Here is a 23020-nt window from a genome sequence, read left to right as displayed (position 1 = left end):
CCTTGTAGACTACACCCGGCCGGCCCAGTGACGCAACTCAAGCACCCATCTAGACCTTGAGGAACCTTGGTCCTTACCCCCAAAACTTCCACTCATAAGTCGTGTACTTACCTGAGAAACCGATAACCATTTTATCCCCATAGGAGCCCATGTTATGAGATTTTGGGCCTAAAAATAATCTAAGTGTTGAACGGATGTTTATTTTAAAAAGAAGTAACCCTGCTTTAAATTGAGAATGGTCGTACTTACCTGTAAGTGACCAATCCTACTGTATGGTATCTTGGCATATCACCTCAAGTACTCAAAATAACTAAAAAGTGATCCAAGAGTAATGAAAAGAAATTTCGATGTACTTTCAACTGTTTCTAAAGCATATACAAACCTGTAACAATTGCAAATTCAACCACAACCGCATTCCCTTGACAACGTCTTGCATTTGAGAATATATTTTACTTACCTGTGCCAAGTCCTGCTTGGTTCTAAAATAAAACATAAGTATACCTTTTTATTCTTACCTAATTGGTCTGGATTCTGTCTGAGCGTGTGCCATCAGTCTTGATTGAGTGAATACAATAAATGCTTAACACACCCTCTGGATAAGTCTAACTGCTTGCCCACATTACCACAAAGAGATGTTAGAAGTTACCTAATTTAGCCGCTGCTATACCTCTGGGGACTCCCGAGACTCTCTGCACACTATACCTTACTTTAGTATACTATATACAGAGCCAGTTTCCTACAAAGTGGGTCTCAACATCCCGCTATAGGAGCTTCCTTCATGTGCAGTTGGTGTCCGGACTGGACTTATCGTCTTGGTGTAGGTTGCAGGGGTCCGGTACCATGGGTTTTGGTGCGGCACGGTTTCGGTACATCCTGGTGTCTTCACACTCGGTGCGGCGACAGATCTGACCCCTCGGAGTTGATGTACCTCTTTTGCTCTGATGCTGCGTCAGAGTCGTAGAGGAGCAGGAAGACGGCAAACCGGACTCTGCAGGTTCAGTGCCTGTGGACTGCAGGGGAGTGGCTCCTCTATCCCAAGGGTGTTTCTAGGCTGGGGGTGTTCTGGGGTTCTTGGGAGTCCTCACAGCAGCGGGACAAGACCGCACACCACGATTGTCAATTCCTGGAAGCAGCAGTCAGGGTTTTGCACCTAACTTCTATAGCAGGTCTTCTGTTCTCGGGTCAGCAGTTCATCTTTGTCAGTATCTTTCATACCGCTAGTTCAGGGAACAGGGATGCCATTTAAATACTAAATTTAAGGGCATTAAGGGAGCGGCAGGTAGCAGCCAACGGGCTACCTACGTTTGGGGTGTCTACTCCCTCTAAATGACCACTTCCTGTGAAAAGGGGCAGTACCAAAGCCCTGATAGGTTAATTGCTGCCATCCTAAGATGGAGGAATAGGAAAAGTCATGCCAACATCACCTGCCCCAACTTTGGGTAGTTGTGCCTGAATGTGGTCACACCTGCTAATCTAACTAATTTTCCCACCTGGCCTCCAGTCAAATGTGGAGCAGGACAGGACAGGGGAGGGGGGGGGGGGGGGAGAGGGGAGGTTGGCATCTTCCACTGTCTGGAGATACCTGGGTTGCATTTCAAAAGAAGCCTCGCCTTTGAACTTCCCGCCGTGGAAGCCTATCCCGGCCTGGAGGAGGTGGGAAGATCCTACGCCGAGAGCAGGCTTTGTTTCTGGCCTCTGAGACCGCAGGCTCTCACCTCATGTGGTCTGAAAAGTCTGGTGGTGGCAGGCTGGATAAAACTAGTCAAAAACACACCAGTGCTTGGTAGGTTTTATGGGGACCCTCCAAGATGATCCCTGTATGCATTTGTTATATGATCCAACATTGGCATCACTTAGGATTTATTAAGACAAGATGTTTGGTACCTGACATCTTAGGGTACAGTGGATCCATCACGGAGCTTAGGAACTATGACGAGTATCCAGCCCTGGTACTCTCTATGGCTTCTCTGTGCACTTCAATATCCAAGAACGGATATTGTACGGTCATGTCTGCTCATAAAGATATGTCCACACATGAGATATAGTGCACCCTGCCTTAGGGCTCTAAGATCCGTAGTAGGTGTGACTTACCTATGCCTCATGTAGTGTCTGTGGGCATGGCACACAGGGAAGTGTGCCATGTCGACTCTTCAGGCTTCTCTGCACCAAGACATGCAGCCTGCAATGATCTTTGTGAGGGGTCCCTAGGGTGGCACAATTTGTGTTGCAGCCCTAAAAGACCATCTTCAGTACCAAACCCCTAGGTAACATTTACTAGAGATTTCTATGGTGGCTGACGTTGTGCCAAATGTGATACAATTTTAGGGATAGAACACTGGTACTGTACACCTGGCCATCAGGGACTGAGCACACCACAGACAAAGTTGCATCAAAAACCAGGCATAAAGTTTGTGCGGGGTCGGACAAGAACCCAGTTTCGCACAGTCATACATTAACTATATGGCTGAATGCTTTAAATAATTCATCCAGTAAAATAAAGATTCTGCACCTAAAATGGATGTGTGGGATTCATTGAAAGAGACGATCAGGGCTCAGACTCCTAGCTACACTATACAGCATGATAAAATAGAAAATAAAGAGAGTGGTACAATCTCTGACTGAGCTTCAGCCAGAAAGCGAATACTCAAAGTGCATTGGAAGGTGTGTTTGATACACTTACTACAGTCTGTATGACGATTTAGAAAAGGTTATCGGATAGGACCTATCAGAAATGGCGGTCTCATCAGGAACTATGCTTTGAGAATAGTGAAAAATTGGGCCAATTGTGATCATATCAACTGAAGGACAAAGTCTAAAAATCTAATTACAAGTAACCGGCATTCATCTCAGCAGGGGATGTCAGGCTCTCTGGCCATTTTAGCCCCATTACAAGAATTTTATTCATCCTTGTATTTCGATGGGGGTCTTCCTCAGAAGGGTAAATAGATGATTAATAACCAACAGTAAGTGTACCGCATTTAACATCCTCTCAACACAGTTTATCGGATGCACTAATTACCTTGATCGAGGTTAGGAAAGTACTTTCTCAATTAGCTTTGGGCAAAGCACTGGGTCCAACCTCTATTCTTAACAAATTCTCTAACGTTTTCCCTGAAATCATCACACCCCCACCCCCCACCTCTTCCCCTACCCCCGCATTTAACAGCTAGTTAATTCTCCCTCCTTTTTAGGTCGAGCGTTTAAGACCTATTGTAATTTCTTATGTTAGGTTAAAGCCATCCCCCAGCTTTTGATTTGTTTGTTTGAGTGTCCTTCGGAAATCCTTGCTTGCCAGTGGTCAGTCCTGCCTCTTTGCCCCTCCTTTCTCTCTTCCATTTCTCCCATGAAGCAGGGACTAACTACGGACTCATTCCGCTATGGGTGTTTATGTGGTCTAAGGGGGACTATTTTTTTTCCTTGTTCTGTTACTGTTTTCCCTGTGTTCAGCTACGGTGCCATTGCTGCTTACAAGGAAATGTAGCATCCTTCCCATATCCTTTCACTGCCCCAGTTGTGTTTGAGCTGCCTTGGGCACTGTGCCCCCCACTGCCTTGCTCTGTTTATTGTATTTAATTAGGTTTAAAAAACTTTTCGTAGTCCACGGCATTTGGGCGCCTTTCTGGTAGGATTTGCTTTATTTTGGGCTTTTAAAAATCTAGGTGTTTTTTATAGAAATGTAAGGGCCCCGGTGAGCAGCACTCTCCAAACACTGCTTTTTGTTACCATTTTATGTAGTGAAAACGTGACCCGCCAGTATGACAGCGCTTTACATGAGCAGCTGTGAGAATAAGGGATATGTTTTGAGTCACATGATGCTTATTCTTCCTGCCGTAAGGCTACAAAAAGTACGGGGAAAGAGACAGGAATCAATTGATATTAACCTCCCATTTAAGGACACTTGCTGGTAGCCGTGCCCTTCCAACATGGTGCTGACTGCAGCTACAGTGTATAGCTTTATTTTACAAAAGGCAGGGGGAGGTGGCTTGCCTCTGCTCTGGGACGTGCCCTGTGTCCTTCCACTCAGCACGTGGGGAGTGCTGTGGATGGCCCCTTTGTCCCAGAGTGAGCATGTTCCGAGCCCTGTATTTGTTTTTTTAATGACCATATTAAATAATGGCGCCCGTGTGTCTTTTAATGCTTTGATGCCTTTTGCATTATGTAAGCGAAGCTGCTAGTTAAAAAAAAATGATATGTATTGTTCTCCCCCCGCTAGTGGATGGTGCCCTAGTCTTGCCATGTCCTCTTCCTAAACCCCTGCTCAGTTGGTGGCCCCGTTGTCTCGTCCGAGTCAGTGCCTCTGTTGTATGGCGTTTTAGATTCCGAAGGATTTTTCCCCGATTCATGCCCTTATATAGGTACAATCCGCGTTGCCCTTATATAGGCATAGAAATCAAATCCTTATTTAGGCATAGCCCATGCTACCCAAATACAGGCATGGCTTTTCCATCCGTTCATCAAACATCACAACGATTTCTTGGAAAATCAGACTCTTAAGCAGAAGGGACTTTCCCTAACCTGGATATTGATTTCTCCAAGAAACTCATTATTATGCATGAACAAATATTCCTTAGGGGTTCATCCATGACGTTCATGTGCCCGACTTTACGTCAAAGCTGGCATTCCTAAACACCTTCAAGGTATAAATATACCTTCATTTGCTATAGCAAAGCACGGTGGGGTTCGGTGCAGTTCGACGACCTACTTGCCCGACGCAGCTCGCTACAGCAAGTGCCAAAGGAAACCGACTCTCCAGCTGACGCACTGACAAGAAGCTGTCCTCTGCCGAGAATCCAGCTCCAATGTTTCTGACTCCCCTTGCGGGGTGTTGGGAAGACGAGTACGAGACAGAAATACCAACCTCCTTCATTCTAAGGAATGGAGCGGATTAGAACCTAGAGAAACCTTTGGCAATTCTCGGCAGAACTAAAACTTATGCTAAACAATACTTCTTCCCTCGTACTAGACCTAGGTTAGGTACATTGTGGTAGGCGTATTTTAGAAGCACCAATTGAGTGTTTTAGCCTGTGTTATTTATGTATGTATTTTTATATGGCTTAGAAACCATACAATGCTATTACAGTATTATTTTATAATACTATTCTCGCTGTATGCATTATACTGTGCATTCTGTCTAACGACTGTAGCAGATCACCTCTCTTGCATGAGAAAGTACACTGTTCAATAAACCTTTTATTGAAAACGCCCGTCTCACTATTTCTCTGCAACTCTGTAGAAACGAAGCATGCACGATTGACTGAGTAAAATAGTTATCTATTGTTTCTACGACTCTGAAGATATTTTCCAGTCCTAGGGAAACAAAGTTGTCATGTTTATGCGGTTATCAGAAACTAATCCCTTCATGTGTATTCGAGAAAGTTTCTAGTGACCTCTGAGCTAGCTGGCACTCACAATTAAGTTTAGTATATTCGATAGAGACCTACTGACCTAAGTCCTACGTCAAATATATAGGCTATTATTCCAATGCGCAGAGCCTATTGGGAATATAGGAACTACACTACATGGCGCCCAACGTTTGGTAAGGCACTAATTTAACGCTAGATACTAAAGTAACTAAGTCGTGCTTTTCTCAGAGACCACGTTTTCTGTAAATACTCCAATAGACGTCTGGAGTGGGTAAAGGGATTCACCATAGCTGAGTAGGACGAAAATCCTATGTATTAGCTTTTTGGTTTGTTCAACGTTGAAGGATACAGTGTTCCAAAATATTGTGCACCTTATCTTTGTTTCCATGAAGCTTGCTCTGCAAAGTTTCAGTCAACAAAATGGCCGACATAGATAATAACCGGGGCCAGTAGAGCTACAGGCGACAACGCCGTACTAGCTCTTAACATAACAGGTTTCCAAGAAACCGACGAGGATTCTATAGGCATTCCGCTAAGTTTAAGGAAAGCCGTCACTATAAAACTTTTAAAAAATGGCCTAACACCGAGAGGTGGTAGGGTAGTTTTTGTGATAGAGGCACATGAAGATGATAAGACAGAGGTATTCTATTCATGGATAGTCTTCCCTGAAACAAATCCAGTAACTCAGATGTTTCACTTCTACAACGAAGATGAACCACCGGAGGAATACATTCCTTTCGAAGATATAGAAATTCCACTAACTTACCAGGAGCATGCGCTCTGGTTTAAAGGCGCCCTAAAACATATAAATGACATTACCAGGCTCGGTCCACTAGGTAGACCAGGAGCAACATGGCTAGTCTTAGCCAGCTATACACCACATCCTGGCATTGTCAGATGTGGAGTTACTAACTCAACTTAAAGAGTTAATCAAAATCTATAGACAATTGGTTCAATATGTCATGCGGACTCTCACAGTCCAACCTGTAATAGTGATACCACAAAAACTCCCCTCACCAGGGGAATATAACTAAAATTACACAACAGACTTTACACTTTGTCATTGGTAAGTTTCCTGCAAAAAGGGAACAAATTCCATTCTGGATAGCTCAAAGAATTACTCAAATCGAAGCAGTATTTCCTAATACTACCCCTCATGAGAAACACAGAATTTTAACAATCTGTTTACCAATGGGGATCGCACCACATCTGGAGGACTGCAACACTTGGAGTACAGTCTTTCCTGCGATCTAAATTAAAACACACGGGGTTCCGTCTATGGCAGTAATACCTGATGTCCTGAAACAGATTAAAAATGAATACTGGACAGAGCCTGCTTTAAATTTAGGTATGAAATTACGGAAAGATTTCAAACAGGTCCCAGCAATAATATTAACTAATATTAAAGGCGAAGCAGCATCAGTGTCGATCCACCAAAAATTAAGGGAAATAGATGTAACTGAGCAACCACAAGAATTAGCCAGAATAATTGAAAAATCCTATGAAGAATTACGCAGAGTCTGGGTGGGAAACCAGTGAAACCCCAACTGTCTGAAAGTCCTGAAAAGGTCTTTTCTAAAAACACTCCTACTCCTTCTAAAAAGAAGTGGGAAAACACTAAACAAACTTCTAAAGAGAAGCGTTCTCAATCCCGAGGTAGGTCTCCTCAAAAGGAGACCTCTGAAAGGAGGTATAACCTGAGGAATAGGGATAATTTGAGAAAACCTGATAGATATCAAGATACTGATACACGTTCCTCTCATACCTTTCAGACTAAGCCACAGAAATCCGAAAGAAAAGGACGGTCAGAAAACAAGGAAGAATGCGTGAAGTCCAAAGACGATCAACATGTTCAGAAAAACAAGAAACCTCAATTCACCAACCAGAAAGTAGCAGGTCTAAAAATCAGACATGCCGAGGATCTTGAGGACACAACTCAAGAACGGGAATGGGCTCAGACAACGTTGGACAGCGCAGCAGAAGTCACCATAGCTCGCAAAAACTTGAAGGATCATCTGGAGACAGTGGACTTGAATGAGTACATTCAAGTTGAAACTGCAGATACCAGGGTTGGTTCTCCACATAGGTTATATGATATAACACTCCGGATGGAGGGAGACATACCAAGAAAAGTGAGAGCACTCTTTTGGGAGCGACTCTCTAAGGGTTATGACATTCTTCTAGCTGAACAAGACTGGCCACTAGAATTTCTCAGAGAGCGCCCACATGGCAAAGACATCATTATGCCAGCCTTCTCCAACCACATACCAATTCATTTAAAATAAATCTATGCCAGGAAATGGGCAGTAGCCCAGGCTCCTGCATTATATAAAAATCATGTAGGATGGGATGAGGACTCTCCTCACCCTAAAATCCAGTGAAAAAATCAACCAACTGCACAAAGGCAGTGCCCAGTTAAGCAAGAAGCTAAAAAATAGGTCAGTGAGATCTTAGATCAACTTTAATACCAGGGGGTGATTGAAACATGCACCCACTCAATGAACAATCCATTGTTTCCTGTCTCCAAATCAGACAATACATATAGTCTAGTATTGGATTACAGACAACTAAACTCTTGTTGCAAAACATTTGCAGTAAAAAATGCACATAGTGCAGCATTAATGAATAACATTGTGCGTAAAAAATATAAAACCACAATAGATATTTCTAACGGTTTCTTCTGTCTAAACATTGCCCCAGAAATTAGGTATTTGACCACTTTCTCAATTATTGGGACACAGCGTCACTTCTGTCATCTCCCACAGGAATTCAAGAATAGTACTGGGTTATTCTCAGCAAGGGTAAGAGAGTTACTACAAACTTATGATGATGAAGCATTGTCATATGTCGATGACATCTATCTAATAGACGATGACTTAAGATAGGCACTTGAACAGGGTGAATACCATTATACTTGGATTCGCCTCGGAGGGTTACAAATTTAATTTAAAGAAATCTAGAATTACCCATTTAAACGTCCACTTTCTAGGATATGAACTTTCAAGTGAAGGCAAAAGCCTGGCAGACAACTTTCTAGAGAAATGTGCGCTGCTCCAACCTCCAAAAACGCTGAAAAACTTACAGTCAATTCTAGGTTTCCTAAATTTTGGAAGAACATACATTCTAAATTACGCAGAAAGGGTTAAACCTCTCTAAGAACTAATCAAACCTGATTTCAAAACATTTCATTGGACACAAAAACACACAGAAATTTTGTGTTCATTGCAATCAGATTTGTTAGCAACTAAACATTTGCAAACACACGTAAACATACGCAACTTAGTGATCAGAATCATTCCAGGACAATGCGGATTCACATACTTAACTTTTAACAAAGGTGAAAAAGTACCAATAGCATACAAATCACACTTGTACACACAAGCTGAAATGAAATTCACTTCAACAGAAAACATTCTGACAGCGGCTCAAACTGCAGTAGCAAAAGAGAGAGCCCTCGCACAGGGTAAACAAATTATGGATGTTACACCTGCACCTGCCTTAGAAGCAGTGACAAAAGCGAGCATTCCCAATGCTAAAGATTTACATCCGAGATGGATACAATGGGTTAATTCTCTTGCTGCAACAGACATTGAATACGTTTTTGACCCATATTTGAAGACACAAGCATTTCAACAATACTAACAAGAATGTCCTGTGCCTACTGAAATTGTGCCTCTAGAGCAGTATGAATGTATAATTTATACTGACGTATCAGCTCAACCCGCTAAGGGGGGTAAATAATCCTATAGTGCGGCGTGCACGATCGTTACAGGTCGCTGGCGCGATGGCAAATTCCGGCCACTAAAACTCAATCTCTAGGCGATTGTACGGCTCAGCGAGCTGAACTACAAGCATTCAAGATGGCACTTGAAAATACAGAGCCCGAATTCCCCATATAGTGTGCGATTCGTATTATTGTGTTCAATCTCACAATGAATACTTGCAAAACTGGATTCAAAACGATTACAAAGATGCAAAAGGTGGCACAATCAAGCATAAACTGCTTTGGGAACAAGTAGTTCAGTTACGACAAGGACTACAAAACACTCACGTGATACATACGCTGAGTCATCAACGTGATGGCGTTCACGTTGCAGGGATTTCATTGGCTGATGAAGCTGCAAAGGCAGCTTTGCAAACGGCTTCCGTAGCTGCAATCACTCGTTCAAAAATGAAAATAGACTGCGAAATAATGCAAGCTGTCAATGCCACAAGCAAAGACAGTGGTAAAACATTACCTAAAGGGTTTCCACTCAAATACTTGTATATAACTGATGCGAACAATGCTCCATTTGCTCGAATCCCTGGAGTGGGGGATAGAGTAATTCCAAACATGGAACATAGATTAGGACTTATCTTACCAGCACATGAAGGGCTTGCCTCTGCACATGCAGGTGTTTCAGCCACAGTATCGTTATTAAAACAGAGATACTTGGTGGCCGCGCATGAGGTATCAACAAACCAGAAACTATGTTTTGGAAAGTGAAATATGCCAAAAGATGAAAGTCTCTACAGTAAAACGTCCTGTGCAGACGCCCCTGTTCATTTCAGATAAACCATTAGCTTGCGTTTACCTAGATCACTGCGGTCCCTTACAGAGGGATGGTAACTATTAATATATCATGGTCGCAGTGGATTTGTGCTCAAGATTCATTTGGATGTGGCCTCAAAGCTTGGCTGACGCTCAAACTGTTATAAAAGATTTGCAAGTCTTTATCGGTACATACGCAGTCAGCACGCTACATTCTGACCAGGTTCCTGCATTTAGCTCTCCAGCTTACAAGGAGGCTAAGGCCAAATTGGGCGTTGCATATCGGTACTCTAGTCCATTCCATCCTGAGGGAAATTCGGTAGTGGAGAGAAAAAACCTGGACATAAAGCAATCTATAACAGCTAGGGTATTAGGGTTGGGTGACGGGTGGGTCAAACATCTAATAAGTGTCTAACATAGTCCTAACAATCTGCCAAGAAGTTCTCTAAGGGGTATCAATCCATATGAAGTCCTTTTTGGGACGAGAATGTTAGTATCGGACCTCCATTGTCAGACTTCTGTGGTAGACCAAAAACCCTTAGATATAAAACACCGTTTGACTGTTTTACAGGACTTAAATGAAATAAGAACGAAACAAAGTAACGTGTTCCTGAAGCCAACTACCACTTAAAGAAAAACCGACCGTCCCAGCAAGGCCTTTCTGGATTCCTAAGCTTGAGGATCTAGTCAGAGAGAAGATCGCGGACAAGAAGGAATTTGGGCCTTCTTACAGACAACCAATACCTGTCCTTGCAATCCACGGATCAAGAACAGTATTACTGCCGCCCCTTGCTGGAAAAAAGGAGAACAGGTTTGTGTTAATCGACCTGGTCACACTACATCATGTGGCCGATCATAAGCAGTAGGCAAAGTGGACTCTGACCAAGTAGCAGACGCCCTAATCTGGCTACTATCCAAAAGATTCAAGCTGAGAGACTCATCACCTTTGAAGAATCTGCAGTGAAAAAGAAGGACTAAGCAACAAAGCTATGGAACTTGTACCTCTTGCAACCCAAATAACAGTTCGTCAAGAAACGCCTGTCTACAATGAAGTTACAAGTGATCAAGTGGTTCCAGCGTGTGAAGAGGGGGACCCGGACTCGGATCCCCCGGGCCTGCCTTTTCATGTGTCCCCTCTTTTTGCACAGAACACCAACTCCTGGAAGACCCCGGACGGGGACGGCTGTCAGCCCTGGACTTATACAGAGGAACCCGGTTTCTTTAATTGGGCGGACCCGGTTCAGGGCCCCGCCCTCCATCAGACTGTAAAGCCCGGCCCTGCAATCACACCGGTGTGTGTTACACCTGGAGGAGGCGAGTGGAGACTGGAGAGCGAAGGCGGAGCGGAGCGGAGGACGAGCGAGGACAGAGCGGAGCGGAGGACGAGCGAGGACGGAGAGGAGGGGAGAAAGAACGAGGGACGGAGACCACTGCGAAGAGACCAGGCGGAGCAGACAGCTGAGAAGCCCGGAGACGGAGCAGAGGAGGAGCGAGACCGCAGCGACACGCCAGGAGGCCAACGGGAAGGCGCATCGCGCCCAGCCACGCTTCCCAGGAAGTGTGGCTAGGACAGGTACGGTCTCGTTTCCTGGGCTGGGTGGGACGCAAGTGGGACAAGCCCCCTTGACCCGGTTTAGGAGTAACGCTGCACGCTCTAAACCTCCCTTTTTTCCCCTCACGTCACCACACAGAACCGCGGGGTTGTTTAAAGTGCACGTGTGCCTCCTCACCATCCCTTCCTTACTTCCAGTGGTCCTAACAGCGAAGGTACAATAGGTTTCTGTTTCTCTTCTTTTCTTGGGTTTTTGCTGACCGGCCGACCCTGCTGTCACAACGGCGGAAGCCCGAACTACATCACCCAGAAGACCCCGGGAGTCGAGACGGCGGGGAATCCTCCGGGAGGCCACGGAAGACGTCGACAATCCACTACCCTACTATAGAGTCCCTGTGCAGAAAAGGACTGTATAAAACAATAAAACCAGCACTACCTACAACCCCTTTGTCCGTGAATCTGTTCGACGAACCCCCTGAAATCCCACACAGCGATTACAACGAATCCTGATGCAATCCCTACAATTGACAGAATAGCCTCTGGCAATTTCATTAACTTTGGTACATTTTCTGAGGATCTCAGCGAACCTGAAACAACGCCAGTAAAAAGAACTTTCAAAGAACAACCAAAAGAACTTCTTGAGCACCTGGAAAAGAATTATCTGGTTTCACCATGGATTGACCTTTAGATCGTGTTAGGTGTGCTTTTTCTTCTACTTTGGTTGACTCTGGTGATAACTTTGGGAATGCTGATAAATGGAAGATATGTCATAAAGGACACAGCAATTAAGAACATCAACTTACTACTCAAGCCACACAAATCATCTCATCATGAACAAACAGACTTGTCAACAGTAAACTTCACAGCCGTTCCTATACCTGGTGGTATAGCTTGGGACAGAACTGACTATGACATTTTTGGCCCGTCGGAGCTGTTGAAGATTCCACACCAGTTCAAGATTTCCTTGAATGACTTTGTTTCATCTAGTAACTTTTCTGTTGATTGGGACTTCAAGACTGTTAATAATATGATGTCAGACTTAGAAATGTCTGCAGTATTCACAAATCATGAATAATTTGAAGGTTCATCAGATTATGAACAAATGTATTGGTATAATCATTATGGTCATCAAAAACAGTAATGACCTAGGTCGCTTTTGGGCATTCAATTTTAAACAGAGCTGGTGTATTGCTTATCACAATTTTTTCTCAGCAAACCAGACCTGGCTCTATAGGTAGTAGCCATTTTCACTTTTTTAATATACACTAGCAGCATAAAAGAACAAGAATAAAGTTGCCGGTTCGTGCTGTTTATGTGTTTGTATGTGTTTATGTTATGTGACATCACTGTATGTTTTTCCACTGCACTGATAACACAGTTGTGTTTCACTCAGACACGTTTCTTTTAGCCCGATAACACCGATGATGATAACAGGGCCGTCCTGGTGAGTACCTACCAGGGGTCCCATTGGTGGTGCGCCCGTGAGGTGTTATCGCGCTTCTCTCACATTTGTTTCATCACTTTTTGGGTGTGGGTTTCGCTTCTGTCTGGATAGGGAGCAGGCTTGTTTTTAAGAAGGGCTGTCGACTGGTGTATTACCTACCCCTGAATGATGAGAAGTGGGAGGTATGTTTGCTGAGAAAAAATTGTGATAAGCAATACACCAGCTCTGTTTAAAATTGAATGCCCAAAAGCGACCTAGGTCATTACTGTTTTTGATGACTTTCTGAGTGGAGGGCGACCTAGGTCTGGTTTTCCCCTCTTAGCTCCGTGTTTGATGTGCATAATCATTATGGTCACCAGTTCTTGCAAAAATCTGCAAATCCTACAAATGTATTAATGTATAACCAATGGGAACATTGTCCTACACCACCAAAGGGTAGCTTAAAAACATTTGCAAGAACATTTCTGTACTTTTCAGGGTTCAATGCATCTAATGCTGAAACATTTTTCTTCAGAAATGTAAACAAAACAGGCATGAAAACTATGTTGACAAATACCAAACAGATTTATTCTGCAGCCTTTTATGGCCAAATGCCCGAACTAGGTTTCGACTTTTGGAAAGACAACATTGACATGAAAACTGTCTGGGGCACAAAAGATTGGCTATGTTTAGAGCCTGTATTATCCCTGAGCAAATTATGTTTTTGAATGACACTGTCCAACAGACGTCTTGCTTTGGGTTGGCCAAGATAAAAGACCTGAACAATCTGTCCATACCTACACCTACACCTGATAGTAACACTTCTGAGGGGGAGGTCGACGTACATACTATTTTACATCACAACAGAACAGATCCAGATTGGAATAAATGGTTGATCTGGCCCACAGACACAAACAACTGTCAAGATAAATTCATGAACAAAACACAGGGTTTCACATTCACTAGGCCAGACCCAAGATATGTTCAAAGACAGCATCCAGGAATAGTAACAACATACAGTGAGGGGAACTGTGCCTTGAATGGCTACATAGATCTACACTCAAGGATGTAAAACAACACTTATCTTTACTTAAAGATGACGGTGATCTTAGGGAATTCTTGCTAGGACCAAGACATCCGCGTCAAAAACGTTTTATATATGCCGGTATCTATGCTGCTTATAATTGAGCATGGAAGATTACGCAAACAGAGACTGCAGAACGAATACGAGAAATTGATCGTAGTAATTTACAAAAAACTCTCTCCGTAGTTGATAATGGGATAAGGACTCTGTTGTACAGGTTATATTCATTGGACAGCATAGTGTCTTCTACCATAGACATCATGGAACAGGACTTGGTCATGTTGCAACATGGTCAGTCGCAATTACATTCTATCATGCTATTAGCCTGGACGTTACAATTCCTACGTTCAGGCTATGTGCCTTGGCGTTTAATCAATACTACGGCACTGTTTTCAGAATTCAATCTCACTGATAAACAGATCAATTTGGCACAAAGGGGACCAGACTATACGGTGCTGAACATTGAAAAACTGGAAATATTGCCATTAACAGTCGCTGAAAAGCCAACCACTGAATGGATTATATATGGAACAATCACTTTGCCTGTTGCAGTTTCCCATTTTCAGTAATGCCTAAAACATATACCAGCAAGCACATATGAAAGGTTGGGTAAAGAATACATCAAGACATCCTGGGAATTACCGTACACACACAGATGTTGGAGTGAGGGAAGAGAAGTGTTTCTGAGAGGTAAAAATTGTAAAAACGCACTAAGCGGTTCTCTCCTGTGTCAGGGTATTAATTTACACGGGGCCTGAGATGGTTCCTCTACCAACTTATCCTGCCACCTGCAAGGTTCACCAGCTGCGGTGATAGATCCAATTTTTGGACAACTTTCTAATGGAACTTACCTCATGTTTAACGATCACAGCTGCTGTGGCATGTTGCCAGGTTTACCCTATCTAGTAACTGTGTCAGCCAGGGTCACTTGCTTTATGCAAGAATAGTTTCCAAAGACCAAGACAGACAGGGAGTCCCCTTTATGGCCTTCACTGAACATCTCTTCTATACGAATTGATACTTTAAGCAGAATGAAAGCCATTCTTATGCAAAAAAACTGTGCCACTGACCTCGGCCAAAGAGACCTACGATCTGCAAGTTGTAAGGACTTCTGCCGAGATACATGCCCTACTAACTACAAACTGCCCTGTACATTTCTCAGAAATGTTAAATCGTATCTTAAACATGTCTGATACGAGCGGTATTGTACTTGTATTTAAGACCATATTTTCTAGACTGTTAGCACCTTTTGAAGCAGTCCTAGGAATATTTCCAAACTTTGTGCACTCGGTGTTTGGTGGACTGCCTCTCATTTTGAAACTCGCTGCAGGGATACTATTTTTGCTTCTCCTGCTACGTTATGGCAAGCCAATTCACCAGCGACACCCAGTTCTCCATGGAGTCAACTCTACTGGCGATAAAGTTTTGTGAGCGCATCGTCCAAATTTTGGGATTAACTTGTTTACGAGAATTAAATACCACATGGTTTCTGTCATTCAGACCAATTTCGCAACTTGCATCTTACCTGTTCTACGCTGCCTGCTATGCGGAGAAGAATGTGTGCTAGAATTATGTCTCACACTCCCATCAGTCATGCCAACGGATGGTGATACTTTGCTTGAACCAGTAACGGTCCATGTACTGTGTTGTCCCCAGCGGCTACCAATTCTGATGACGGCATTCATTGAGATCTCACAGGCGCAAAATGCTGACGGTGAGGTACGAGAGGAAACAGGCACACATGTATCATCCACTTCGAACATTGCTATTGCGACCAATGCTGAGGGCGATGCATCTCATCAATGTGCAGTTAATCTTCTAAACGAGTTAATCCAACTTTCGCCTACAATCGTAGACAACTTTTTTACAGACTTAGAATATTTGATGTTTTCTCCAAACAATAACACTGACTTTTGATTTGGCACACAGTGTTCTGAGACACTTTGAATTTGACCTTCCTTTTTTCAAAACAAAGTTCAAAATTTGGGACTCTTTTTACTATGATTAATTTTTTTCTTTCAAATTTGTATTTTTTACCCTTTTTTGGCACAAAGTAATCTGCTTAAAGTAGAACTATTCACAGAGAACAAGAATTCTTTGGAAAAAAACTTCCAGAGACAATATTTGACCTTGTCCACATAACAAACAGTTTTATGTATTCTAACATTAAATGGTTTCGGCCCTTTTCCTTCTGTATTTACAAGCCATTTCATACATGTATATTTTCATGATTCATTCAAACAGCATTTACAAATTTCAACATGTATGCTTAGAATGAAACATATCTTTTAATACGTACAGCACTAATGCGCTTTTGTGTACACCAGTACCATTGCATTTTCATGCGTTTTGGGTGAGTTTTAAAACATCATATTTAGATATGTTTAACGTGTTTAGAACTTAGTAATGTCGTACATAAGAAAGTGGAGTGGGTGCTGTCTGGCGTTTTAGATTCCGAATTAATTTTCCCCGATTCATGCCCTTATATAGGTACAATCCACGATGCCTTTATGTAGGCATAGAAATCAAGCCCTTATTTAGGCATAGCCCATGCTACCTAAATACAGGCATGGCTATTTCCATCCGTTCATCAAACGTCACAACGATTTCTTGGAAAACCAGTCTCTTAAGCAGAAGGAACTTCCCCTAGCTTGGATATTGATTTCTCCAAGAAACTCATTATGCATGAACAACTATTCCTTTGGGGTTCATCCTTGACATTCATATGCCCCACTTTACGTCAAAGCTGGCGTTCCTAAACACCTTCAAGGTATAAATATACCTTCACTTGCTATAGCAAAGCACGGTGTGGTTCGGTGCAGTTCGGCGACCTACTTGCTCGCTACAGCAAGTGCCGATCGAAACCGACTCTCCAGCTGACGCACTGACAAGAAGCTGTCCTCCTCTGCCAAGAATCCAGCTCCAGTGTTTCTGACTCCCCTTGCGGGGTGTTGGGAAATCGAGTCCGAGACAGAGATACCAACCTCCTTCATTCTAAGGTACGATTAGAACCTAGAGAAACCTTTGGCAATTCTTGGCAGAACTAAAACTTATGCTAAACAATACTTACTTCTTCCCTCGTACTAGACCTAGGGTACGTACATTGGGGTAGGCGTATTTTAGAAGCACCAATTGAGTGTTTTAGCCTGTGTTATTTATGTATGTATTTTTATATGGCTTAGAAAACCATACAAGGCTATTACAGAATTATTTTATAATACTATTCTCGCTGTGCGCATTATACTTTGCATTCTGTCTAACGATTGTAGCAGTTCACCTCTCTTGCATGAGAAAGAAGACAGTTCAATAAACCTTTTATTGAAAACGCCCATCTCACTATTTCTCTGCAACTCTGTAGAAACGAAGCATGCACGATTGACTGAGTAAAATATTTATCTATTGTTTCTACGACGCTGAAGATATGTTCCAGTCCTAGGGAAACAAAGTTGTCATGTTTATGCGGTTGTCAGAAACTAATCCCTTTTTGTGTATTTGAGAAAGTTTTTAGTGACCTCTGAGCTAGCTGGCACTCACAAATAAGTTTAGTATATTCGATAGAGACCTACTGACCTAAGTGCAACGTCAAATCTATAGGAAATGCTATTCCAATGCGCAGAGCCTATTGGGAATATAGGAACTACACTACACCTCCAGGCCCAGTCTGGGTCACCTCACCAGGGCCCGAGGTCCAAGTAGGAAGAGGCTGCTCTTAAGCCCTAGGTGCAGCGCAACACCAGGTTCCAGGAGATGCCGGGGGCTGCAGACGCTACCAGGTCAAGAGCAGTGACTTCCTGTGGTGAGGATCAAGTGACAAAAGGGCAATGTGTGAGGGGAATTGAGTTTGTCTAAAGTATAAACGTTCATACGCTTTCTTTAACACATTATATTTTGTTTCCGTTACATAAAAGGTGACCACTATGGCCGCAATGATGCTGGCCAGCAGCATGCAGCCTTGCTCTGTCAAGCTTACGGCTTGCGGTAGAGTATGGGCCGGACATTGCGGATTTGGAGTTGTGAGGCTTAGGAATAATGTCACTAAAGTAACCTTTGAACTGCTAGGAGGTAACAGTGTTGTCAGAAGTAGCGTATATCCAGACTCATAGGCTATGCGTGAAACTCCTCTGGCAAGTGGCAGCAGTTATGAGGGGACTTGAAAAAGTGAGAGGGCATAGTCAGAGCAATCCTAAGCTATATGCTCTGTAGTTACCTCCCAAAGTATTTGTTGAATTCACCCCAGTAATGTTCCCCTGTAATGCACTGTAGGGAAAGGTGGTGTACCTGTGTAGTGAACCCTATTGAAAGTATGCTGAGTAGGAACATTCTGTGACAGACCCACAATGGGCTACAGAAGAAAGAGGGTACACTCAGGCATCTACACATTGGCCCACCACTGCATGCATTAATTTACAAGCTGAGCCATCTTTTCACTTACGCTTCCACTCAGTAGTCCATTTATTCTCTATGTTATGTGTGTCCTCACTCCTCTACTGATTTACCCACATCTGCTCTCGCTCATCCACTTATTCATTCATCCTACCACTGACTCGTTCTCACTCAGTCAGTCACTTCCCCATCTGTCCTTTTGTGCATCATCTAGCCATGCACCCATTTATCCATGTAGTCAACCAATCACACATTCACAAGTTCATCAATCTATGCCCTTGTTCATCCATCCTTAGTGGTTTTTTGTCTAGCGCTAAATTGGCCCGAGAGAATCGGATTACATTGCACAATTTTATAGGTATGGGGAGATTACGTGATTTGCACAGAATCCTTCTCCCACCCAGTCAGGCATTCTCATATTCACTCGTCGTCCATTAACATATCTCTATCACACCCATACAAACCAGCAATCGTGGAAGGATCAATTTGACTTTATTGCACTCAGACTATCACACACAGCATTAGCCTCCAACATTCACTTTGTTTTTTGCACTACCATAACATATACATTTGTAATGCACACATTCATCCTTGGACTGCTTGGCACTAAAAGAGCAGCTGTTTATTGTTACCCGACTTAATGGAACTAATTTGATTAACCTCGGAAGGATGAAAATATAGGTAGACATCCCGTGACTCAAACCTGTTACCATGATGTTGTGCACAAATTCTAGGAGTAAGCAATTGAAAGCATTTACCATAACTCAAAGGTCACCATATATTTTTCTAGAATAAGCGTGTGTACTGCTGTCACCACAAGATATGCTCCAAATCCAACTCTTCTGCAGGATAGCAACCCGTCTCTTCAAATTAGAGACTCATGTGGAGTATACATGGTAAAAGTAGGATGCACTCTTTCCCAGAACAAACTCTCCCCAAGACCACTACTCCCTTCGCATCCAGTGCCAACATAGTGTCTATGTATGTGTATTTTTATACATAGAAAGGCTGATAAGCCAGTCACTGTCTTTAGTTGCAGGTGAGGTGTCCAAAGTAGGAGACTCTTGGAAAATAAGCGCTGACATTGTCAATATGTCTGGCTTTCTTTAAATTAATGTGCTTCTTCTTTGAGTGGTGACTGGATGGATGAAAGGTTGAAAGTGAGAATAAATTAGCAATTCAAAGAATACATCACTACATGAATGGATTCATTGCTAAGAAGCATAGAGGATAGACACATAAGTACACAAATTGGTCAATTAATGGTTGAATGTATATATACTTAGATTCATGGATGCATGGATGGGTAAGTTGATGATGAATGAATGATCAGCAAGTTACTGCATCGATGAATAAATGAGGGTGAGTGGGTTGATGAGTGGGCACAAGATGGATGGCTGAAAGGCCTATTCTTTCACAATCATGTTTGTATTTATCTCATGAACGTTCTTTCTTCCTGAAAAGTGGCATATATTTATCCCTCTTTCAACTTAGGGTTATGCTTCTAGTAAAATTACTGTGCTGAACAGGTTGTGAGAGGGGATAGGCAGGCTGTTTGTTCGCCAGAGCAGGCATATTGAAAAGCAGCAAGCCATTTTTAGGTAGAGCATGCCCAGGTCTGCGACATGCTGTATTGGAGTATTGCATTAAAGCCCCACCCACTCTCCACCCATATTGGCCATTGGCTTGTGTCACTGCCCTTTGTAAATGGTGTCTTCTGATTTGTTTATAGGCGTGTTAGGCCCTCCCATGAGGGACTAACCTTGTAACCTCCCATGAGGCCTGGCCCTTTTACTTCGGTTACATGGTATGTCTTTTTTAGTCTGTAAATACTATCTTCTTTATGAGGTTCTCCTACTGCAGGCACGACCTGCAACATTCAGCCCGCCATGCATGCTTTCACTTTCCGAGTAGCCCGGGACAATGTTGGCCACTTCTTTGAATAGGTCTCGCATTTACAAGAGTTTGAGCTATTGGCATTGTAAATAACAATGCCTTTTATTTATGTGTTAATTAGCAAAACAGATAAATAAAAATCATTGTCATTTACAAAGCCAATAGCTTAAACTCTCGCAAAAGTGAGACCTATTGCATTGCAAATGCTTGTTATCTTCGGTAACAGCATTTTGGGGGAAGACATACATCATGATTTTTCTTTAAAAAAAAAACAAGGATGCCCTCAATTGTGTCTTTCCCTGTCCAATCTCATTGATTATCTGCAAAGCAAAAATCTATACTTGTATTCTTGCGAATCGTTTAGCATAAGTCATAACCACTCTATTAGACCCCAAGCAGCATGGCTTCATTCCGTGTCAGGATACAACCACTCATATCCATTTAGCTAGTTCCGCTTTGAAAGTTGCTAAAGTACGTTTGACAGAGTGTTCTGGGGTTTTCTCTCGTCAGCCATGGATCGATTGGAGTTGGGCGATCATTTTATCATTTTAGTTAAATCTCTATATGCCTCATCAACTGCTCAAATAGTGTGTTTGGGTAGATTGACTGATGAAGTTGAAGTCATGCAGATGTTAAAATCTTTAATTCCATCAGACGTAAATTGATGCAGCTTTGGGCACTGTCAGGGAAAGGTTTGTTTCTCAAATACCTAGCTAGCTGCTTGAGATATTATGAAGTAATTTAGTAACTCACTGAATGGGTACGTTTAATAATTTGCAGATCATGATATGACAAAAGAATTACTTTGTTATAAATATGTATTTGCATATTTCCATTGTGGGCAAGCACGTGATATTTAATCTACAACACTTTCCTAAATAAAATAAAGACAAAAAATGCATCACCCTGCAGTGAAATTAGTCCACAGACTATTTAGGCAATTGTGGGCAAAGCCCCCATAAAGTGAGTCAAGATTTGATTTTGGACTGCCAGCAAAAATAATCAGTTGGAAGCGGTCTATCCACCCACATCACTCCCCCACAAACATAGAATGCTAACTATATGTGTTACTCTGGAGGAGTGTACCACAGGGGAAACATTCTCAGTAAGTATTTATGGAACTAAGCAATGCACATCCTCCGGGTGTTACCAGAGGTGTTAAAACAAGTACACGCCATGCATGAAACAGCACCAGCTGTTGATTTAGGGATGACATTTGTGCTGCCATGTGGCAGGTGACCTATACCATGGTGAAGCCCTTATCTCCTTTGAGGAGAAACAGCAGACATTCTGGTTCTAAAAGTCTGATACCTCCAGTTTGAAAAACTGTCAAGAATCACACGGGGAATCTGGACTGACTTCCCAGCGGAGCCGGTGTCGTCCCAGACTCTGAAAAATAACTGTTGGATGTGCAGTTGAATAGAGACATGATTATGTTGTGTGATAGGATGGCAAGTTACTGGCTGGCGGTGGTTGCTAAGCTCTGCCATGTGACTTCTCAAAACATGTGTCCTACAGTAAACAATGCCTCCTGGCATTAATACCCAGTGATAGGACGGGCCAGAAAATCCCGAATAGGTTTGCGGCAGTGACACTGCGTTTAGCCAAGAGACGCATAGCTATACCCTGTCTCTCCCATATGGTTCGTTGGTTCCAAACATGGATAGCTGACCTCGCTGAATGGGCAATAGCTGAACAGCGTATTTTATGGGCAGTGGGAAAGCATGAGAATGCAGAAAGGGATTTGAGGGATTGGGGAAGAAAAGATCACTCTGTTGACAATATAATCTTGATAACCGACATTGATAACCAGACAAATGAGTGGCCATCGGAAGGGAGTGGAGTGCATGATGACTACATAACGGGGGTGAGTTCTGAGTAGGATGGAGGCATGGAGATAGGGTCTAATTCTGCAAATTAAGTCGTGAACAGGTGCACATGCCTGTCCTTATCCCCCTAAATTATAAGGTGTATGTAAAAATATTTTGTAAGCATAAGGGGCTGCGAACACTAACCAGAATCTACTATCATGGTAATGCTGTATTTATTTACCATTTATTGTCATTATGATATACGTTTAAAAGATAGATAAAAATCTATAAAAAAGAATTAAAGTTCTAGGTCATTTTGAACTTTCTCTTCGATTTTTCTTAGTAACATTAAGGGGAAGCAACGGTTGTGGTAGTACGCCAGCATTTGGCTACTTGTCCTGCTCAAGATCATGAATGGAATCTTCCCAAACTTATGTATCCTGTTCAAGATTATGAACGGAAACTTTCCAAAATCATTTTAACAATATACTCCTCCGTGGGCTGGGATACTTTATGTTCTTGAAACACAAAGCTAACTAAAGAGTTTAACTGCTTCAGTGTTGAGAACCGATCCGTGCTATCCTCCGCACCAGTACTTGTGTGCTGAGGATGCCTGTAAACCATCCTTGTACCCGAGGAAGGAAATCACTCTATTGCGAGCACCAGAGGGATTCTGTTTCTTTATTTTAGCCTTGGGAGCTGGGGATGCTGCCGAGGCTATTTTGTTTTCTTCTCTGAAATGCCGATCGGCGAGCGTATTGCACTAACCTCATTTAAAAGAAAATGAAAGTGGAATGAGTCGATTAGCTCATTTCACTTTCAATGCTACGGTACTCTGGGGCATATCTCAGCCCCCCGACCACCGAAGCACATCGGAGAGGTATCGTTGGAAAGGGTAGAATCTCCCCTTTCCAATTGTACCTTTCCGTATTGGACCCCTACTTGGGGAGTGCCACAGGAGGATGTTTGCCAGTCCC

General features: G+C 42.8%; 1 protein-coding gene and 1 long non-coding RNA gene across 4 annotated transcripts in view; one reads left to right on the top strand and one right to left on the bottom strand.

Moving 5' to 3' along the window:
• The window catches only part of SMC1B (structural maintenance of chromosomes 1B), a 2760606-nt gene that overhangs the window by 2536894 nt on the left and 200692 nt on the right, over positions 1-23020 (bottom strand). The window lies entirely within an intron of this gene.
• The window catches only part of LOC144769798 (uncharacterized), a 106019-nt gene that overhangs the window by 567 nt on the left and 82432 nt on the right, over positions 1-23020 (top strand). The gene's annotated exons all lie outside the window — the stretch shown is intronic.

Source organism: Lissotriton helveticus, chromosome 1_1 (genome assembly GCF_964261635.1).
Source record: "Lissotriton helveticus chromosome 1_1, aLisHel1.1, whole genome shotgun sequence".
In the NCBI taxonomy this organism is placed as follows: domain Eukaryota; kingdom Metazoa; phylum Chordata; class Amphibia; order Caudata; family Salamandridae; genus Lissotriton; species Lissotriton helveticus.
This window is presented reverse-complemented; position numbering and strand designations above follow the sequence as displayed.